This window comes from Engraulis encrasicolus, chromosome 1 (genome assembly GCF_034702125.1).
Source record: "Engraulis encrasicolus isolate BLACKSEA-1 chromosome 1, IST_EnEncr_1.0, whole genome shotgun sequence".
Taxonomy (NCBI): domain Eukaryota; kingdom Metazoa; phylum Chordata; class Actinopteri; order Clupeiformes; family Engraulidae; genus Engraulis; species Engraulis encrasicolus.
In genome coordinates this window covers 13632485-13652974 of record NC_085857.1, presented here as the reverse complement: position 1 = coordinate 13652974, position 20490 = coordinate 13632485, and the positions used below count along the sequence as shown (strand labels likewise).

Here is a 20490-nt window from a genome sequence, read left to right as displayed (position 1 = left end):
TTGTGTGTGTCTGTGTGTGTGTGTGTCTGTGTCGTCTGTGTGTGTGTGTCGTCTGTGTGTGTGTATGTGTGGTGTACGTGTGTGTGTGGTGTGTGTCTGTGTGCTGTCGTGCTGTGTGTGGGTGTGTGATGTGTGTTGTGATTGAGAAGAATGTCTTGCAGGGTTCGTCGGATGGGTTTTTTGTATGTTGTTTAACTGTTATTGTATGGTATGGTTTATTGTATTATATTGTTACAGTAATTGGTGGACACGCGCTCACACACTATGCACGCATGCACACACACACGCTCTCACACACACACACACACACACACACACACAACACACACACCACACCACAACACTCACACACACAAAGGCACGCACACACACCACACAAGCAATGCACACACACTACACTCACACTCACTCTTACACACACACACAAACAACCACACACACACACATCACACACACACACACACACACACACACACCACACACACACACACACAAACACCACCACCCACACACTCTCACACTCCACACTCACACTTCACACACCACACACTTTCCTCATCCATCTTCCTGAGGTGCTTGGCTTGGTTTTGTGGGCTGGAGTCTTTCTTTAAGTTTCAGTAGGCCAGCCGGCAGTCAGTAGTTAGTGGTGGTGACAAGCATTTAGTTTACTGTATGCTGCACACTCGGCCAATTATTAGCCACCAACAAGCCTTTGACGACCCCTGCTGCTGCTGTTTGGTCTGGAGGGCGGGATGAGTGGCAGCACAGCTAGTGGTGCTCTTGTAGCCAAGGATGGAGTAGAGAGTAAGAGAGAGGTTTTCCGTTGGGCCATTGGTTTCGATGTTTCTATTATTGCAAGGGGAAAGCGGGGGTGAAAATCCCCCTCTTTAGGCCAGAACTAAGGGACTGTTCTATTCAATGCTTTGTAGGAGCAATTACGAACACGCCCCTTTAGGCAGGACCGGCGAACTGGGTCATGGTTAGGTGCCCATGGCAACCTATTACAATTGGCATGTCTTGTATATTCGTAAAGAGTATCGTTGTAGCTTGTTAGCGTTGGTGAAAGTGTTGTGAATGTGTCTCTGGGCTGCGTGTGCACGCGTTTGGTTCAGTTCAGTGTGGAAGATTGTAATCAAAAAGTGTTGTTTGGGCGGCTCTTGGGCCTTTTTGGGCGTCGGGCTTGTGTGTCGTTTGTGTGTGTGGTTACGTTGTTTTTGTGTTTGTGTGTGTGTGTGTCGTGTGTGTAGTTGGGTTGGTATGTTTGTGTGTCGTGCTTGTGTGTTCGTCGGTTGTGTCTCCTGTACATGCATGGGACCGTTGCAGGGTGGGATAGTGACCCAGGCATCACTGGGTTTTGTAATCAAGAAATGTGTGTTGTGTGTAGTGCGGTGCACGTGTGTGTGTGTGAGTGTGTCGTGGTTGTGTGTGTTTTGTTGTGTATTGTTTTTGTGTGGGTGTTTTGTGCTGTTGTGCAATATGTGTTGGTTTTTTCTAAACTCCAGTATTGGTCCAGGTTCCAGATCAATAACCCCCGTATGGATTTTAAGATGGATTTTAAAGTGCAGGCTACCTGCTCTCCTCTTTTGGGTGGAACATGCCACAGTTAAGTATGTGATTTATTTTGCCTATAATGGTATGTTTGAAACTGTGTGTGTGTCGTGTGTGTGTGTGTGTTAGTTTGTGTGTGTGTGTGTGGTGTGTGTGTGTGGTGTCTGTGGTGTGTGTGTGTGTGGTGTGTGTGTGTGTATGGTTTGTGTTTGTGTGTAGTGTCGTGTGTGTGTGTGTGTGTGTGTGTGTGTGTGTGTGTGATGTGTGTGTTTGAGTGTGGTTTGGTCTTGTGTTTTGTGTGCTGTGTGTGTGTTGTGGTCGTGTGTTGGTTTGTGTGTGTGTGTTCGTGTTGTGAGTTTTATACTGGTTTGTCTAATATTTCTGGGCCCTCTGTTTAGTGCTTTGTTGTGTACGTCGTGCGTGCAATGCGTTTACAAAGTGTTTGTTAGTGCATCTGTCTCTCTCTCTCTCTGTTAGTGGTATTGTAGGGTGTCTGTGTGCTGTGGCTGATGTCTTCATAGTGTTGTGTGTGTGCTCATAGTTGTGTGTCGTGTGTTTATTTGTGTGGCTCGTGTGTGCATGCGTGTGTGGTGTGTGAGTGTGTGTTATCGCGGGCTGCTTTCTTGAAGTTAATTATGTGCTGTGCTGCTGTTCTCCTAAGAGGGTCTTTCTAAGTTTTCTCCGCTTGAGCAAACTTATTGATTGGAGTCAGGGTTTTCATAGGTATCTGGCAAGGTCCACATTCATACTCAACACACACACACACACACACCCACACATACAGACACACAGGGACACAGACACACCACCACACACACACACAACCACACACCAGCACACACACACATGCACCGTACACACAACCACACACACACACACCACACACACACACACCACACACACACTGTCAGGGTTTTTTTTATTGTTTTGGTACCACCCATTTTCCAGTTCTTGCTACGCACACACACGCACAAACACGCACACAACAGCACACCAACACACCACACACACACACAACCCACACTGTCAGGTTTTATTGTTTTGGTACCACATCATCTACGAAGGACAGAAACTGGGACAGGGACAAGAAAGACAGACACACACACAACACACACCACAGGAACACGCACACAAACACACACCAACACACACACCACACATGATCGGGTTTTTATAGTTTTTTGGTACACCCATCAGCACAAATAGACAGGGACAGACAGACCAAACCAGGAACACACACCAACACACTGTCGGGTTTTATTGTTTTTGATATGTACCAACCCCATTCAGTTCAGCTCGCACACACACGCACACACCAATACATTAACTTACACCACGCGCGCACACACACCCCACACACACACCATGATGCTGCATGAGCACCAGGACAGCGTTCTGAAAGGAATATGAGGGAGATGGGTGAGTGGGGACCTGCTGAATTCTATGCTGGCTGATGCGCTTGATGTAATTTAACTCAGAACTGTGTGTCGGTGTGTTTGTGTGGTTTTTTGCTAATGTTTTTGTATTTATGCTTTGGATGTGTGCATGTTAGGTGTGCGCCGGCGAATATGCATGTGTTGGTTGCGGCTTGTCCTGGTTGTATAACTTTCTGTGTGTTTTTTCTTTGTGTGTGTGTGTGTGTCGGTCTGTAGATGTGTGTGTGTGTCTGTGTGTTAGTGTCGTGTGTGTTTGGCGTGTGTGTTGTGCTTTGTGTTGCATGTGTTGTTTGTGTGTGTGTGTGTGTCATCTTGTTGTGTTGCATGTGTGTGTGGTATTGTAAGATGCGTGTGGTTGTTTTGTGTGTGTATGTGAAATTATGTGGAGAGAGTAGGTTGTGTTGTTGTGTGAAGTAGTGCGTTCAGGATTTGTGGCGTGTGTGTGTGGTGTGTTGTGTGTTGTGTGTGTGTGTTTTGTGGTGTTTGTGTGTGTGTTGTGTCGTGTGTGTGTGTGTGTGTTGTTGTGTGCATGTTTGTGTGAATTGGTTTGTGTGATGTTGTGTGTGTAGTGTGAATATCTATGACGAGAGAGGTCGTCTCTGAGTTCATGGTTGAGTATTCATATGGTGAGGTGCAGCGAGGTCTGTGTTCTCATAAACATTTTACAAATCGCTGATGTCATCCACACTCTTCCTACACCGGGCTCACACAGCTTCAGCAATTAATATACATCTCCCAGCCACAGCAATGCTTTCATCTTTATACTTCTATTTCTTTCTCTTTCTTGCTGTCTTTCTTTCTTTTTTCCTTTCTTTCTTTTTCTTTCTTTTTCTTCTTTCTTTCTTTCTTTCTTTCTCGCTGGTCTGTCTGTCTGTCTGTCTTTCTTTCTTTCTTTTCTTTCTTTTTCTTTTCATTGCTTTCTTTTCTAGCTTTCTTTCTTTCTATTCTTTCCCTTCATTTCTTGCTTTCTTTCTGTCTCTCTCTCTCTCTCTCCTCTCTCCCCTCTCTCTCTCTCTCTCTCTCTCCTCTCTCTCCCCTCTCTCTCTCCCTTCCATCTTTCTCAATCCCTCTTTTCCCTCTCTTGTTGTTATTTCTATTCTATAGTCCTCTATTCCAAGTCGGTCTGTTCTGATATCACCATGGGGTAGAGGTGGATGTGGTGTGTGTACGTGTGTGTGCGTTGGTGGGTGTATGGAGCGTCGGTGTGGTGTGTGTCGTGTAGTGTGTTTGTGCGTGTATGTGTGTGTGTGCCGTGTATGGAATGTGGGTGGTGTGTGTGTTGGCGAGTATGGTATAGTGGTTGTGTGTGTGTGTTGTGTTGTGCGTGTATGGATGTGTAGGTGTGTGAATGTGTGCGTGTATGGGATTGTGGTGTGTTTGCGTTGGTCTCGTTTGTGTGCGGGTGTTTTGTGCGTTCAGTGTATTAGCTCAAAGCACTTCCTTAAGCCTCCTGCTGGGGCTAACCCCTATGTCATCCAACACAGTGACATCCTGCAGGGGTCTACTGATGATGATGAGCACAACCTCATAGAGAGAGGAGAGAGAGAGAGACGAGGGATAGAGAGGGGTGTGATGAGGGCTATCATTTTAGGCTATCATTGTGTCGTCCATCAGTATGTAATATCATGTTTGTACAGTCAAATCACAAGACCTTAAGAGAAGGCTTGAGTCCATCGAGAGAGGATGGAAGGAGAACAAGTCGACAGGAAAGTTCAGACATTAAAATTGACAGTCAGTTTATTGACAGTGCCATTGTCACCATGTTCCATTGCACCATAAGGCGGACCAGGCCAGCAAAATATCTTCATCGGGATAGAAAGACGAGAGAGAGAGGAGGAGAGGAGAGAGGAGGAGAAGGGGGAGGAGAGGGAGAGAGGAGGATGATTGGAGAGAGAGGGAAGGAGAGGGTTGGGAGGCGATGAGTGGGAGGAGAGGGCGAGAAAGATGAGAGAGAGAGAGATGTTCGATAGATGAAGACCGAGGAAGAAGAGGAGAGAGAAGGGGGGGAGATGTGTGTCGATGAATGAGAGGATGAGGAGAGAGAGGGGAAGAGATGATGAAGGAGAGGGGGAGATTGGTGTGACGGAGGACGCATAGTTAGAGAGTGAGTGAGAGAGAGGAGAGCACGAGGGGGAGACTGTGAAGGAGGAGAGAGAGAGAGGATGGAGATGAGAGAGGGAGAGAGAGATTGAGAGGGGGAGATGTGGGCAAATGATAGGATGAGAGAGAGAGAGGAGGGAGAGGAGGAGAGAGAGAGGGAATGAGGAAGAAAAGAAGATTATAAAGGAAAAAAAGAAGGAAGAAAAAAAAAAAAAAAACCTGTTTTTAACAAATCTCCTGAAAATCTGGGGTTTTAAATGGTATAATTGATTTCATGTGTGTTCGTGGAGTTGGAACTGTATGGCATAGGGACATGGTATGGACCGATTGATGTTGGCTGCACTGTGTGGTGTTTGGGTTCGGCTGTGCTGTGTGTGTGTGTGTGTGTGTTGTGTTGTGTGTGTGTGGGGTGTGTTGTCGTAGTGTGTGTGTATGTGTGCCTGTAGTTTGATGAGGTGAGTCGTGTGCGTGTGACGCTGTGCCTGTTGCCTGTTGGCGTGTGCGTGTGTGTGTGTGTGTTGTGTTGTAGTAGTGTTGTGTGTTGTGCTTCGTGTGTAAGTGTGTGTGTGTTTGTTCTGTGTTTGTCTTTTTTGTGTGTGTGTGTTCGTGTGTGTGTGATGCGTGTGTTTTGGTTTGGTGTCTGACGCGTTGTGTGTTGTTGCGTTGGCGTGTGTGTGTCTGAGTGCATGCCATATTGGGTGGGGTTTTATGTTTCAGAAGGAGGATGAGAGATGTGAGAGAGAGTGAGTGTGAGAGACGAGCGATGTAGGAGAAAGAAGGAGAGAGAGAGAGAGAGAAGTCCTGGGACTACCATTTTAAAATGAGCGAGCAACTCGCCCCAGATTTGGCGGGTAACGTTGTTTTCTTCTAAAACGTTTCTGTGCTGTTAGTACCTCATCCCGCACACACACAAAGCCTATCCTTTCCTCAGACACACACATTGGCACACCGCACGCCACGCAGAGCAGCAGCACACACCACACACAACATGGTGTGCTTGGTGTCTTTTGTGAGGAGCACCTGTTCAATGTATCCATCTATGTATGTATGCATGCATGTATGTGTCTGGCAGAATGAAATCTCACCTCAACAACCTCATTCACTTTCAAAAGGAAGCCTCAGTCCAAGTCTGCAGGATGACATGGTGTCAGAGGGTGCATGCATGGCGGGCGGCACTGTGGAGGAATACAAAAAATGTATGGTGGTGGAGCGAGGTCAGAGGTGTACCGTCTGGGAATACAAAAAGTTCTTCGAGAAAAATGTCAAAAGGGGATGAAAAGGCAGTAAAAAAAAAAAAATCACACATAGCATGAGGAAGATTTGTTGGGAGAGAAACTCAAAAATATGCTTCATGTTGCGCACACAGCTGAATGCAATCACTTTCTCTCTCAGCGTGCGAGTGAGGCAGCTAAATTGAGGTTGTGGCTATGCTCTTACTCAGGGGTTTCCAATGCTTTCCAACTTGGGGCCCACTTGAAATTTTCACAACTGTTCAAAACCCACCTCAAACCCAATAAACAATAAAACTCAAATAAATAGTCAACAGCAACACAGATACACACACATATAAAGAAGGCTCTGCACCGCTACACGTGGGTCTCTGCCCTCATGTTTTTGACTTAAAAAATAAAGGCTTTTTTCACTTTTTTGAAAAAGAAGAGTGCCTTGAACTCCCTTTTTGATGAGACATTGTTTTTCCCCCACACCAAAGAGCACCTTCAAGATTTTTCAACAATTCCTGAGCACTTCTGAGTTTCTCTTCACTTCATGACACATACATATGATTTTGATTTTTAGAAACTGATTTCACTTGGAGTACCTTCAGGGCACACCAGTGGGTCACGGCCCACAGTTTGAGAATCACAACTCTAACTCTAACCTTTCCTCCCTCTCCTTCCCAGACACATCTTCACATTGACCCAGCTGAATCAGAGTGCTTCCCTCTCCTCGATCGGCAGCGTGTTGGGATTTCACACCTGGCATTTAACACCTGCAATTAGCAGATCTCCATAATCGTCCAGCCAATATGAGGTCATTAGAGACCTTGCTCTAGTCTAGCACGACCTCACACACACTGCCAAACAGCCCACACATCTTGAATGTAGTGTTAAAATGTAGTGCTAATTAATCACGTCATAGAGAGTACTCTGGGGCTAAATATGGCACTATAAGGTGTTAAATCTACTCTCAAGGTATTGAATTAACACCGCATTTGTTTGTACTGTAGAAAGGTCTTCTGAGATGTTGTTGAATGGCGGTTCTCTAATAAGTCTTTAGATGCTGACCGTGCTGTTGCTGCAGTCAGAGTAGTCAGGGCTGGATTAAGATGGCCTGCTGTGTCCCCTAGGCCAGTGGTTCCCAACCTATGGGTCGGGACCCACCTTATGGGTCGCCAAAGATCCACAGGGGTCGCGGAGCCCTCTTGATTTTAAGGGGTTTCATTTTAAATATATATATCCCATGTTGAATAAAAGACAAAGCATTTAACTAATAAATGCATAGAAGCAACAAATTGTAAGTGCTACATTAAACATTTATTCTATATTTGACCAAAGACGAATTGATGAATAAAATAACTAAAATGAATTTTCGCAGGAAACAGAGGGCATCTTGTGACACGCATCTCGCGTGGTTGGGTCACCAAAGATTACAATAGTAAAAACATGGGTCCCTTAAGAAAAAGGTTGGGAACCACTGCCCTAGGCTACAGGTTGCTGCGGGGCCCACGAAAAGCACATTTCGTGACAAATATACATAAACATGTCATAATTACAAACTAGAAATGAAGTCTAGCAAGGCTACCAACTGTACTCAAGACAACAGATTCATTTTTCAATATTGCATCTTGTCATAATTGAGAAAAACGTTCACTTTTGTCCGATCAAGGGCCCCCTGGCAGGTGGGGCAGCCATAGCCTGTGCGTCAATTCGGCCCTGAATGTAGTGCAGTTCAGTTCAGTGCAGTGCACTGCAGGGCAGTCTGTCTGGTACGTTTCCTGCAACACAAACCTTTACTACGCCATGTCAGGGTTGATCTTTCCTGGGAGCGTAATGAGGATTCATTACTTTGTGAGAGCCTGGTGCTATACGCTGGGAATGAAATTTTATGGGGGACAGTAAAGGCTGGCCAGAAAATGAAGCACCCAGTACATGATGTGTGATGTTATGCATCATTTGGCAATTTGAAACCCCTAGTGTTGGCAGAGCTCTCTGAAAGGGAAACGAGAAGGCTGATGTAGGCCTACATACAGTACAGTGTGAATGAGAGGGGACATTGGTTGTGGCAGTCAGGTAGGAGCAGGGCTAGATTAAGATGACCTGAGGCCCCTAGGCTACAGGCTGCTGTAGGGGCCCCCAGAAGGCACATTTAAAAAAAAAAAGAAAATCTACGTAGACAGTGACAAAATTACGAGATAGAAATTCAGATTAACATGTCTACCAATTCACCTTTGGCTAAGGCCCACCCTAAAGTGCTTTTTGACCAATCACAGCGCAGCAAAAGGACAACCTCGGACAAACCTCGTACAGTTTTGACAGCGCTCCATTGAACTCAATGCTGAAATCGCATGTTTTCAAGTAGGCTAGGGTTTAGCAAGTTTCCCTGTGATGTAACAGGAGGTAATCGCTTTTTACCTAAAACCGGACTAATATGACTAGCAGTTGAATAGTCTGGCTTGAAGGGTCTCGGCATCCTCACTCGACTAGAAAGCGCACGGATCAACAAACATACTTTGTGTGCTCCAATCATGCCACCATCTCACTCGTGTAACTTTTCAGTAAGGTTGTAAGCAAAACACGAACCTATTTCAGGGTAGGATTTTGGTTTTCTGACCTAAATTAATGAAGAAACAGCGCTAGCAAAGTTAACTGTCAGTCACGTCAGGATTGTTTTGACTAGCAGCTGATGGACGTTATTTTCTTGAGCTACTGAAGACATAAACGCCAAACGTTAATGTTACACATTGATGTGGTAGCTTTGAAGATGACAACATCCATCACGTTGGGTGATTTCGTCCAACAACTACAGTTTGAGCCAGGGACATAGGCTATGCGAGTTAGCTTACTGTAGCGGGTGGAATTGCATTCTATCACCCATTTCCCGAAATTTGCATTGATTGGAGGAGCGGGTTTGCTTGATTACGGGGCGGACTCCAACTTTCCATAATTAGACTGCAGTGAGACACGGAAGCCCTTTCGCTTCCTTCCGTTCCACCACTGACCGGGGGTTGTGTTGTTGATGTCGGGGAGGACACTCTAGCTGGTGCTTCTCGCTGTAAGCGAGTGCGTTGACTCGTACAGGTAAGGAGCATTCTTTTCGCTATAGGGCCTTGCATTTGGGAAGGGTTCTCCGATTTGCCTCTAATGTGCGCTCTCCTGTCGTGCAGTCTCTCCTGCTGTAATTGCTCGTGGCTCGGCTTGTGGCTGGAGCACTGAAGTCCTCCGAGTAGTGCGCGAAGCGTGTGCAAGGTAGGATAAGTTATCTTTTTTTTATTACGCTGACAGTAGGCCGCTTTGTTACCTGTGAATATGGGTCAAACTCTGTCTTAATTATTTTTAGCTTCTGCTACGGAGATCTTTGCGCCATCACGATTCAGATTGAGGCTACGTGCGCAGTATAACCACTCGGTATGTAGCCTATACATGATGCTGGTAATCCCTATTGTTAAAATTGCTGTATCCATCGGCCTAATTGTTATACCCCATGTTTACAGGGCGGGGAGTGACCAGCAACTAGGGTGACTCCGCGGCATCACAGGCTGCTGCTCTGTTTGGGAACATAGTCCCCTTTTTGGGTTACTGTTTCCACTGGCTCGATAGGTCGTGGGCTACTGTGGTCGGGTTCTATCGACGCAGGCAGACCCCCAGCAACGCGCAATATCACCTGCTGACTACCTGCACTCGCGGCAACACCGCTGACCGCATAGGCTATTTTGTGTTTGAGTTTTGATTTGATTTATTTTGTGGTTGCATAGGTGGCAATGTGCAACACCCCTATTTTGTGATTATTTTGTGGACGTGGGGGATTCGTGAGAGGCATACCCCTCGCCTGTTTCTGCCATATTATTTCTGTTTTCTTATCAAATTTAACTGAAGACATTCTGTGTTCTTTTGTTTTTGTTTCTTTTGGTTTGGGTTGATTAATTTTGTGGGACCTGACCTGACTGGGTCTTCTGAGGTCTGTTCCTCAAATTGCAGCAGCCTAACTGCATTGGGGGGACTGGCTTCTCCAGTCCCAGTGGGTCTCTGTCTGACTGTCTGTCTGTGTGTGTGTGTGTGTGTGGTGTGTCTGTGTGTGTGTGAGCGTGTGTGTTCAGTGGTGGTTACTTAACATCTGTCTACTGTATCCCTTCAACCAGGGTGGCTGCACTCCTTCGGCGCAGTGTCTCCTCGAGCAGCATTGACATAGCAAAGTTAAGTAGAGTGGAATGCATTAGTCTGTACTGAATTGACATAGCCTATACCCTGTACTCGATCCTGTGTCTCAAGCCCCTTTTCTCTCTTCTATATTTTGGACAGGTGTGGTCGGAGCGAGGCAACCGGCAGGCAGACCTTGGTGGTGGACCCCTCTTCACTTTCTTTGCTGTGCCGCACGACGGGTGTTTATCTTATTATTTTTGTGTGTTTTGTGTTTTTTTATTATTCCTTCACGAGTGGTGTATATTCTGGGACTTCCTCTTCTCTCGCTCTACTGCCCGGTAAGCCTATGCCCCACCCCCAGTTAGTTCTAGAACATGTGCACAGGCTTCTCTCTAGTGTGGCTATTAGGTTAGCATATTAGTGGAGTTGCAGCCGCCCTGAGTAGTGATCCTGTGTTTGTTACAATAATACTGGAGCAATCGTAATTATTATCTATTTGTATTGTGCTCAAGCAACTGTAACCCTTCCTGTTGAGGAGCGCCCTCACAGTTTGTTAAGTGGCTACCTGTGTTTGTTATTTGAGAAACTAAGAAAAAGAAAAGAGAGTGAATGAAAAATTAACCTTACTGAATTAATAAAAATTGGTCTTGTTTGAACCCACGTCTCCTCCTTGAAGTGTGCACGAACCTGGGGATCTGTGAATATCTGTTGGGTAACAGGGGGTTAGTGGGTGTCCCGAGGTGACCCCCCCCTCGGGTGGCGTAGTCGCAATTAGTAAAATTTCCTGGCCAATACTACAATTGACGTAGACGGCAGGAGCACACTTCTTGTAGGAAGAGACGTGAGTTTTTTTGTGTTTTTCATCAAGTTGATTTTGTTTCTTTTCATGTGTGGGCTATTGAGAGTGCGGTTGTTGTAGTGGAGGTGCAGTGTTGATTTTTTTGTTTGTTTGTTTTTCTTTTGTGCAACAGAGCAGCAGCCTGAAGGCCAACCCCTGGGTCCTGGTCGCTAGACGTTTAGCTATCTTCTAAATTGTAGGCCCCTTTGCGTCGTTAGAATGGAGGACGACATGCAACAGCTCAGAGAGGAGTTGGAGCGCCTAAGGGCGGACAACGAGCAATTGCGGCAGGAGCGGGCTCCCCGGCAGGTAAGTGACTCTGGTTCATCCACAGGCACAGGGGATAATCCTCAGTCTAACTCGGGAGCTGAAAGTGGCGCAGCGGCTGCGGAACGACTGGTGGTGATCCCTCGAGATCGTAAGTGCCCTAAGTTCAATGGTAAAACCGGTTTAACTGTTGTAGAGTGGATCGAGGAAGCCCGTGCCTGCATGCGTGCTCGCCATCTAGACGCTAGTGAGAAGGCATTGTTCATTTGCGATCATTTGGAGGGAGACGCGAAGGAAGAAATCAAATATCGTCCTAGAGCAGAGAAAACCGACTCAGAAAAGATTTTCAGTGTCTTGAGGGATTTGTATGGCTGTACCGAGTCATATATGACCCTCCAGCAATCCTTCTTTTCAAGGCAGCAGCAGGAAGGGGAAACTTTACATGAGTTTTCTTTAGCCTTAATGGCTTTAATGGAAAAGGTCAAGCAGAGGGCGCCTGATAGTATGACGAATGCTGACATCCTTCTCCGCGATCAGTTCGTGGAACATGTCTTGGACAGTGCGCTCCGACGAGAGTTGAAGCAGTTTATACGCCGGCAGCCACAAGCTACTTTACTTGAGGTACGCGGTGAGGCTATTACATGGGAGCGAGAGGGTCTTCCTGGGGGTGCTAGGGGGCGTAGCTTTTCTCTTCCTTCTGCCTACGGTATACAGTATAGGGTCCAAGGCCACCCACATGCTGCTTCACCGGGCCCCGTACAACCAGAGGCCCCAGCGATGTCTCAAAGTAATGAACTGAGTGAGATGATGAAGTTATTGAAACAGCAACAGGAGCAACTATCTCGACTCAGTCAAACTGTGGATAATTTGCAGAACCCCCCAATGCCTAGCCGACCACAACGCCGGGGCTCATTGGTCTGCCATCGATGCCAGCAGCACGGTCATTTTGCCAGAGATTGCGATGGGCCGCGAGTGCCCTCCCGTCCAAGGGCCAATTCATTCTCTGGTGAGTCCTCCGGTGTTGCTAGGTCTTCTCAGCAACCTCACCAACAGGGAAACTGAAGCCCACTGAGCCGTCGAGCCAAAGCTCAGTTGGGGTGTTTTCAGGCTCCACCGGTCATAACTTGGCAAGGCTCATGTCATCTTGCCCCCATATCGACGTTTCTATAGGAGGAGTCAATGTTTCATGTCTTTTAGACACTGGATCAATGGTTTCTACGGTAACTGAAAGTTTCTTTTTACAACAGTTCGAGCCATGGGGCCAGGAACGCTTGCTCTCTTGCCAGTGGCTGCAATTGAAGGCTGCCAATGGCCTTGCTATTCCCTATGTCGGGTATTTGGAATTGGATGTGGCTTTGTGTGGCAAACTTATGCCCCGCTGTGGTATCTTGGTCGTGAAGGACCCACCTGGCGGCCCAGTTACCACTCCGGGGGTCCTGGGAATGAATGTCATTAGCAGATGCTATCATGAACTTTTTGGCACACACGGCCCCTCCCTGTTCGATTCCCCTCCGGTTTCCCAAGCCCCAGGCCCCGTCATTGAGGCCTTACAGCGTTACCATCAGGCGGAAGTACGGAACCCCTTGAGATCCAAGGGGCTGGCCCGAGCTCGGGGCATGCGGGCTGTACGCATTGCAGGTGGTACCATGAAGTTTGTTCCCAGTACTTGCTCGGAGCAATTGGCTGGTTCGACTGCTCTCTTTGAACCTCCAGAGTCAGGGTTACCTGCAGGTCTGTTGGCGTCGCCCTGTCTGGTCCCGGTGACGGGGGGCACCGCTTATGTTCCAGTGGTCAATGTCGGAGTGTCCGATGTTCTTCTTTACCCACGAACTAGTTTGGGCTTGCTCAGCAGTGCACAGATCGTCAGCTTGCCAACTGGAGTCTCGGAAGTGAGGCCGACCATCGCCACAATGTCATCGCAGACCGTGACGCCCATGCAAGACAGAATTGAGTCCGTGGACTTGTCAACCCTGTCTGTTGCGGAACAGGGCAACGTTAAGAGCTTGCTGCAGAAGTATGCGTCCGTGTTCTCGTCCCATGAGGGCGACTTGGGCTGTACCAACTTGATCTCCCATGACATCCCCCTATTGGATGACGTGCCTGTTCGACAGAGGTATCGACGAATCCCACCTGCGGAATATGATGTGGTGAAAGCCCACATCAATCAACTCCTCGAGTCCCGGGTAGTAAGAGAGAGTAGTAGCCCGTACGCCTCCCCGATCGTCCTTGTGAAGAAGAAAGACGGAAGCCTCCGTATGTGTGTCGATTACCGTCTGCTGAACAGGAAGACGCGCAAAGATGCTTTCCCCTTACCTCGTATTGAGGAGAGCTTGGATGCGCTTGCGGGTGCTCGTTAGTTTTCGACACTTGATCTTGCGGGTACAACCAAGTCCCAGTCTCTGAAGCAGACAAGCCCAAAACCGCATTCTGTACGCCATTTGGACTTTTTGAATGGAACAGAATGCCATTCGGCTTGTGCAAAGCTCCAAGCACGTTTCAGAGGCTGATGCAGAGAATGTTTGGGGATCAACAGCACCAGTCGTTACTACTATATTTGGACGACATTGTGGTCTTTTCCTCTTCCTTTGCTCAACACCTCGAACGACTTGAAGTTGTCCTCCGTCGGCTCCACACCGAAGGCCTGAAAGCCAAATTGGAAAAATGTTTCTTCTTCCGGGAAGAGGTGGGCTATCTAGGACACGTCATCTCCAGCAAAGGAGTATCCACGGATCCCGCTCAGGTGGAAGCTGTGGCTAACTGGCAACGCCCCCGGTGTGTTACCCAGCTACGTTCCTTTCTGGGCTTTGCCAGTTATTATAGGAGATTCGTCGCGGGCTTTGCCAAACTGGCAAGCCCCCTGCACAAACTGGTGGCAGATCTCTCGGGTACGAAAACTAGGAGGGCACCGAACAAGAATCTGGAGGACGCTTGGACATCTCAGTGCGAGGAGAGCTTTGAGGCGTTGAAGTTGCGGTTGGTCTCTTCGCCGGTGTTGGCCTACGCGGACTTCTCCTTACCGTTTATCCTCGAGGTGGATGCTAGTTTCAGCGGCCTTGGGGCTGTTCTTTCTCAGGAACAGGAGGGTAGGGTGCGGCCCGTAGCTTATGCCAGCAGAGGTTTACGGCCCACTGAGCGCAACATGACAAATTATAGTTCAATGAAACTGGAATTTCTTGCGCTCAAGTGGGCCATGACGGAGAAATTTCGAGAATACCTCTTGGGGCATAAGTGTGTTGTCTTTACTGATAACAACCCCCTTAGCTATATCCATTCTGCTAAGCTAGGGGCCACGGAGCACCGCTGGGTAGCACAGCTTGCGGTATTTGACTTTGAGGTCAAATACCGTTCTGGTAGGAGCAACCGAAATGCTGACGCTCTCTCTCGCCAATACATGTCCAGTGCTGGTTTAAGAGAGTACACCCTTCCTGGCACCTTAGTCCCCCAATGCATTCAGCCGGCCCCCGCTCAGGATGCTGAGGTACAGGCTACTCTGTCAGCAGTCTCTGTCCTCCCACGTCAATCTCCCTCCGATCTTAAATCTTTGCAAGAGGCGGATCCACTTCTGAAGGACTTGCTGGTATTCTGGAGGAGGCGCGCTCGGCCTAATCGGGAAGAGCGACAGAGTCTCTCCAAGCGAATGCTGTTGCTCCTGCGAGAGTGGAAGCGCTTCCGGGAGAAAGACGGAGTTTTGTACCGCAGAGTCCGTCGTCCTGACGGGGGAGAGGAAATCTTGCAGCTTCTCCTGCCTGAGGTTTTATGGTCAGAGGTCATGAATAATCTACACCAGGATCATGGCCACCAAGGTGTGGAGCGGACTACGGAACTGATGCGTCTGCGCTGCTATTGGCCGGGCATGGCAGCGGATGTTCAAAAGTGGTGTCAGGATTGTACCCGCTGCCAAGTGGCCAAGGACTCTGGATCAGTTCCGCGCAGTTTCATGGGCCATCTGCTCGCCTCTAGGCCCAACGAGATCGTAGCCATAGATTTCACCCTGTTGGAACCAGCTCAGAACGGGATGGAAAATGCTCTGGTTATGACTGATGTTTTCAGTAAGTACACTCAGGTCGTGCCCACGAGGGATCAGCGTGCTTGCACTGTGGCCCAGGTACTACTGAATGAATGGTTCTATCGCTTCGGGGTTCCTGGCCGCATTCATTCGGACCAGGGCCGCTGCTTTGAAAGCAGCCTGATCCAACAACTATGTTCCTTGTATGGGATCTCCAAGTCCCGCACCACCCCATACCACCCGGCTGGTAACGGGCAGTGTGAGCGCTTTAACAGAACTCTTCACAACCTGCTGCGCACCCTGCCCGTGACACGGAAACGCGATTGGACTGCTTGTCTTCCCCAGGTCCTTTATTGTTATAACACCACGCCTCATCAGGCCACCGGGGAGTCCCCGTTTCTTTTGATGTTTGGCCGTGAGCCCACCCTGCCAGTGGACTTTCTGTTGGGCAGGGTCCAGGATCCTGTACCTGGGACCGTACACGATTGGATGATCGAGCATCAGACAAGACTCAGGCTCGCTTTTGAAGGGGCAAAAGAGCGCTTGACCATGGCTGCTAATCGCCGGAAAGAGCAGCATGACCAACGAGTCCGTGAGGCCCCATTGCAAGTTGGACAATTGGTTTATCTCCGAGACCATAGTGCCCGTGGGCGGCATAAGATTCAAGACATTTGGAGCTCTGTGGTGTACCAAGTGCTTAAAGCACCAGACCAGGGTGGGGCTGTCTACACGATTGCCCCACAAGACAACTTGCAGAAGTTGCGGACTGTTCATAGGGACTCATTGAAGGCACAAATTCCTTGCGCCTTTTCTGCACCCCTGGATAGGCCTCCGATGGCTTCAGCTGCTGGTACACCCGAGGAGGATCCCCCGAGTGAGGAAGATTTCTTGTTGTTGTCTTCTGAGGCAGCTCCACTTCACCCTACGCCGAACCCCGGTACTCCTCCCGACAGGGCCCCTGTGGTCTCAGGTGGGGCTACCCCCCAGGAGGATATCTTGTCGCTCTCTCCAGGTGAAGCTTCAGGTTCCCCGGAGCCGTGCTCTGATGATCGCTCCATGGTGCCGCAGGGACCTCCTGCCGTGGCAGCGGCACCTCGTTTAAACTCTCCTGTGGCAGGGGAGAGTACTGTGGTGCCGCTTTCTCCAGTGCTGCGCCGGACAACTCGGTGCACTGCGGGTCATCATTCCAACCCCCACCATCTTCCCAAGACTGTAGTGACCCAGGTGGATGAGCAAGCACCCCAGCCGTCAACAAGTAACGCCCCTGTGTGAAAATTGCCCCATTGGTCGGTCGGGGCGACGACTTAAAAAGTGGGGGTAGAATGTAGCGGGTGGAATTGCATTCTATCACCCATTTCCCGAAATTTGCATTGATTGGAGGAGCGGGTTTGCTTGATTACGGGGCGGACTCCAACTTTCCATAATTAGACTGCAGTGAGACACGGAAGCCCTTTCGCTTCCTTCCGTTCCACCACTGACCGGGGGTTGTGTTGTTGATGTCGGGGAGGACACTCTAGCTGGTGCTTCTCGCTGTAAGCGAGTGCGTTGACTCGTACAGGTAAGGAGCATTCTTTTCGCTATAGGGCCTTGCATTTGGGAAGGGTTCTCCGATTTGCCTCTAATGTGCGCTCTCCTGTCGTGCAGTCTCTCCTGCTGTAATTGCTCGTGGCTCGGCTTGTGGCTGGAGCACTGAAGTCCTCCGAGTAGTGCGCGAAGCGTGTGCAAGGTAGGATAAGTGATCTTTTTTTTTATTACGCTGACAGTAGGCCGCTTTGTTACCTGTGAATATGGGTCAAACTCTGTCTTAATTATTTTTAGCTTCTGCTACGGAGATCTTTGCGCCATCACGATTCAGATTGAGGCTACGTGCGCAGTATAACCACTCGGTATGTAGCCTATACATGATGCTGGTAATCCCTATTGTTAAAATTGCTGTATCCATCGGCCTAATTGTTATACCCCATGTTTACAGGGCGGGGAGTGACCAGCAACTAGGGTGACTCCGCGGCATCACAGGCTGCTGCTCTGTTTGGGAACATAGTCCCCTTTTTGGGTTACTGTTTCCACTGGCGCGATAGGTCGTGGGCTACTGTGGTCGGGTTCTATCGACGCAGGCAGACCCCCAGCAACGCGCAATATCACCTGCTGACTACCTGCACTCGCGGCAACACCGCTGACCGCATAGGCTATTTTGTGTTTGAGTTTTGATTTGATTTATTTTGTGGTTGCATAGGTGGCAATGTGCAACACCCCTATTTTGTGATTATTTTGTGGACGTGGGGGATTCGTGAGAGGCATACCCCTCGCCTGTTTCTGCCATATTATTTCTGTTTTCTTATCAAATTTAACTGAAGACATTCTGTGTTCTTTTGTTTTTGTTTCTTTTGGTTTGGGTTGATTAATTTTGTAGGTCCTGACCTGACTGGGTCTTCTGAGGTCTGTTCCTCAAATTGCAGCAGCCTAACTGCATTGGGGGGACTGGCTTCTCCAGTCCCAGTGGGTCTCTGTCTGACTGTCTGTCTGTGTGTGTGTGTGTGTGGTGTGTCTGTGTGTGTGTGAGCGTGTGTGTTCAGTGGTGGTTACTTAACATCTGTCTACTGTATCCCTTCAACCAGGGTGGCTGCACTCCTTCGGCGCAGTGTCTCCTCGAGCAGCATTGACATAGCAAAGTTAAGTAGAGTGGAATGCATTAGTCTGTACTGAATTGACATAGCCTATACACTGTACTCGATCCTGTGTCTCAAGCCCCTTTTCTCTCTTCTATATTTTGGACAGGTGTGGTCGGAGCGAGGCAACCGGCAGGCAGACCTTGGTGGTGGACCCCTCTTCACTTTCTTTGCTGTGCCGCACGACGGGTGTTTATCTTATTATTTTTGTGTGTTTTGTGTTTTTTTATTATTCCTTCACGAGTGGTGTATATTCTGGGACTTCCTCTTCTCTCGCTCTACTGCCCGGTAAGCCTATGCCCCACCCCCAGTTAGTTCTATAACATTTACATAGGCTTCTCTCCAGTGTGGCTATCAGGTTAGCATATTAGTGGAGTTGCAGCCGCCCTGAGTATTGATCCTGTGTTCGTTACAATAATACTGGAGCAATCGTAATTATTATCTATTTGTATTGTGCTCAAGCAACTGTAACCCTTCCTGTTGAGGAGCGCCCTCACAGTTTAAGTGGCTACCTGTGTTTGTTATTTGAGAAACTAAGAAAAAGAAAAGAGAGTGAATGAAAAATTAACCTTACTGAATTAATAAAAAATGGTCTTGTTTGAACCCATGTCTCCTCCTTGAAGTGTGCACGAACCTGGGGATCTGTGTATATCTGTTGGGTAACAGGGGGTTAGTGGGTGTCCCGAGGTGACCCCCCCCTCGGGTGGCGTAGTCGCAATTAGTAAAATTTCCTGGCCAATACTACATTACCATGGTGCCACTGGTTACAATATGCCTATCGATACCAGGGTGAGAATTTGAGATCCCACAATAGCTAAACAACTGTGATGCATGACAGTTCAGGAAATTAAAAAATATGAATGGAGGAGTGTTTTTTTATTACTTAGGAGTGAACAACTGCTGCGATAGGCAGTCACCGCATTAATCACGTTGATATCACAGCTAAGAAAGTTTATCTGTCCGACCTAGCAACTGTAACCCAAGAGGGCGGGGCTTAGCCAAAGGCGAATTGTACTCAACACAATGGATGGATTTTTCAATACTGCATCTCGTCATAATTCTGTGGTTTTTCCCCCAACTGGGGGCCCCCTGGCAGGTGGGGGGCCCTATACTGCTGCAGCTATATCTAGTCAGTGCATTAATCTGGCCCTGGGTAAAAGAAGTAAGATCCTTTCTGAATGACCCTTCACAAATACATATGAGCAAGTTGAAGCAAGATCCTTTTTTTGCATGACCATTCAAATATAGCCTAAATATGACCATGTATGACTAAAAAAGCAAAAAAGAAAAGAAAAAGATGAAAATCATTGGAACCAAGTATGTAAAATCCAACTCATGGTTGCAAAACTGACTGGCTGCCTATACATGATTGGACCAGATAGAACAAGGCAAGCCTGTCAAACTCTTAAGGGCTCTGCATACTTCACGTGCACACTTTGGCGCGTTTGGCGCAAGAACCATCAATGACGTCATCACTTGCGCCAGACTATTCATACTTCAAACAGGCTTTCGCTCGCATTGTCGGAAGTGCCCTCTGCTGTTCATGAGAGAAACGGCAGTATCTTTCGCAACTCGCAGCGTGAGTTCTATGGATGTATAACACTGATTCTTGAGAAAGCGGCTAAAACATGTCTCAGCAATAAACTGCCAATTCTGTTGAAAATAAACTACATTTTCATGAACAAAATGAATCCAGGTAAAGACCCAGGGGTCTGTTAAACAAATGTACAGTCGTTTGAAATATTTAAGTGTAATTTTATTACTTTTCATGGCTATAAACCTGCCCACACCCTGTAAAAACAGCTGTCCCAAGGACAGACATCATCATTTCAATTGACTTAAAATGTAAAAATCACTGATATTATTGAATAATATCACCATGATGTGAAAGTCCATATTGAAGTGGTTCTGCAGATATGCACATAGTGCGTGTAAAGCAATATTTACTACTATTTTCTGATTGCTCAAAGTGTGTCCAGCATATTAGTCACCACCGTCAGATTTTTTTTTAAAGACAATAAAATCAGGTATGCACAAGGTCATTGTCATTACTTAGGACCCCGTTTCAAACCTTTAGCTCTACTGAATACTTCACCATCACTGAAGCTCCTGTAAGTTTACTAATTTCTCCTCAATTTGTTAATTTGTTTGGACACTGGTACTGTCCCAACCATAAACTGTCAACACCGTCGGGGGTTTTAATAGTATTATGTTACATTAATGTTAATTATATATACATTTTCAGAAGCGGCATGAAGCCCTTAAGAAACAG

At 47.7% G+C, this 20490-nt stretch overlaps 1 protein-coding gene and 1 long non-coding RNA gene across 4 annotated transcripts in view; both read left to right on the top strand.

Moving 5' to 3' along the window:
• Positions 1-20490, top strand: part of LOC134448084 (phosphofurin acidic cluster sorting protein 2-like) — a 254249-nt gene that overhangs the window by 24965 nt on the left and 208794 nt on the right. The window lies entirely within an intron of this gene.
• LOC134448071 (uncharacterized) lies at positions 9168-18576 on the top strand. 3 transcript variants are annotated; one of them, XR_010034654.1, is made up of 6 exons: positions 9168-9382; positions 9469-9550; positions 9642-9709; positions 9796-10779; positions 11413-11588; positions 18168-18576. It is a non-coding gene; the product is annotated as an uncharacterized LOC134448071 (long non-coding RNA). The 3 variants fall into 3 exon arrangements; XR_010034655.1 differs by lacking the exon at positions 11413-11588; XR_010034653.1 differs by lacking the exons at positions 11413-11588; positions 18168-18576 and having other exon boundaries at positions 9796-11097.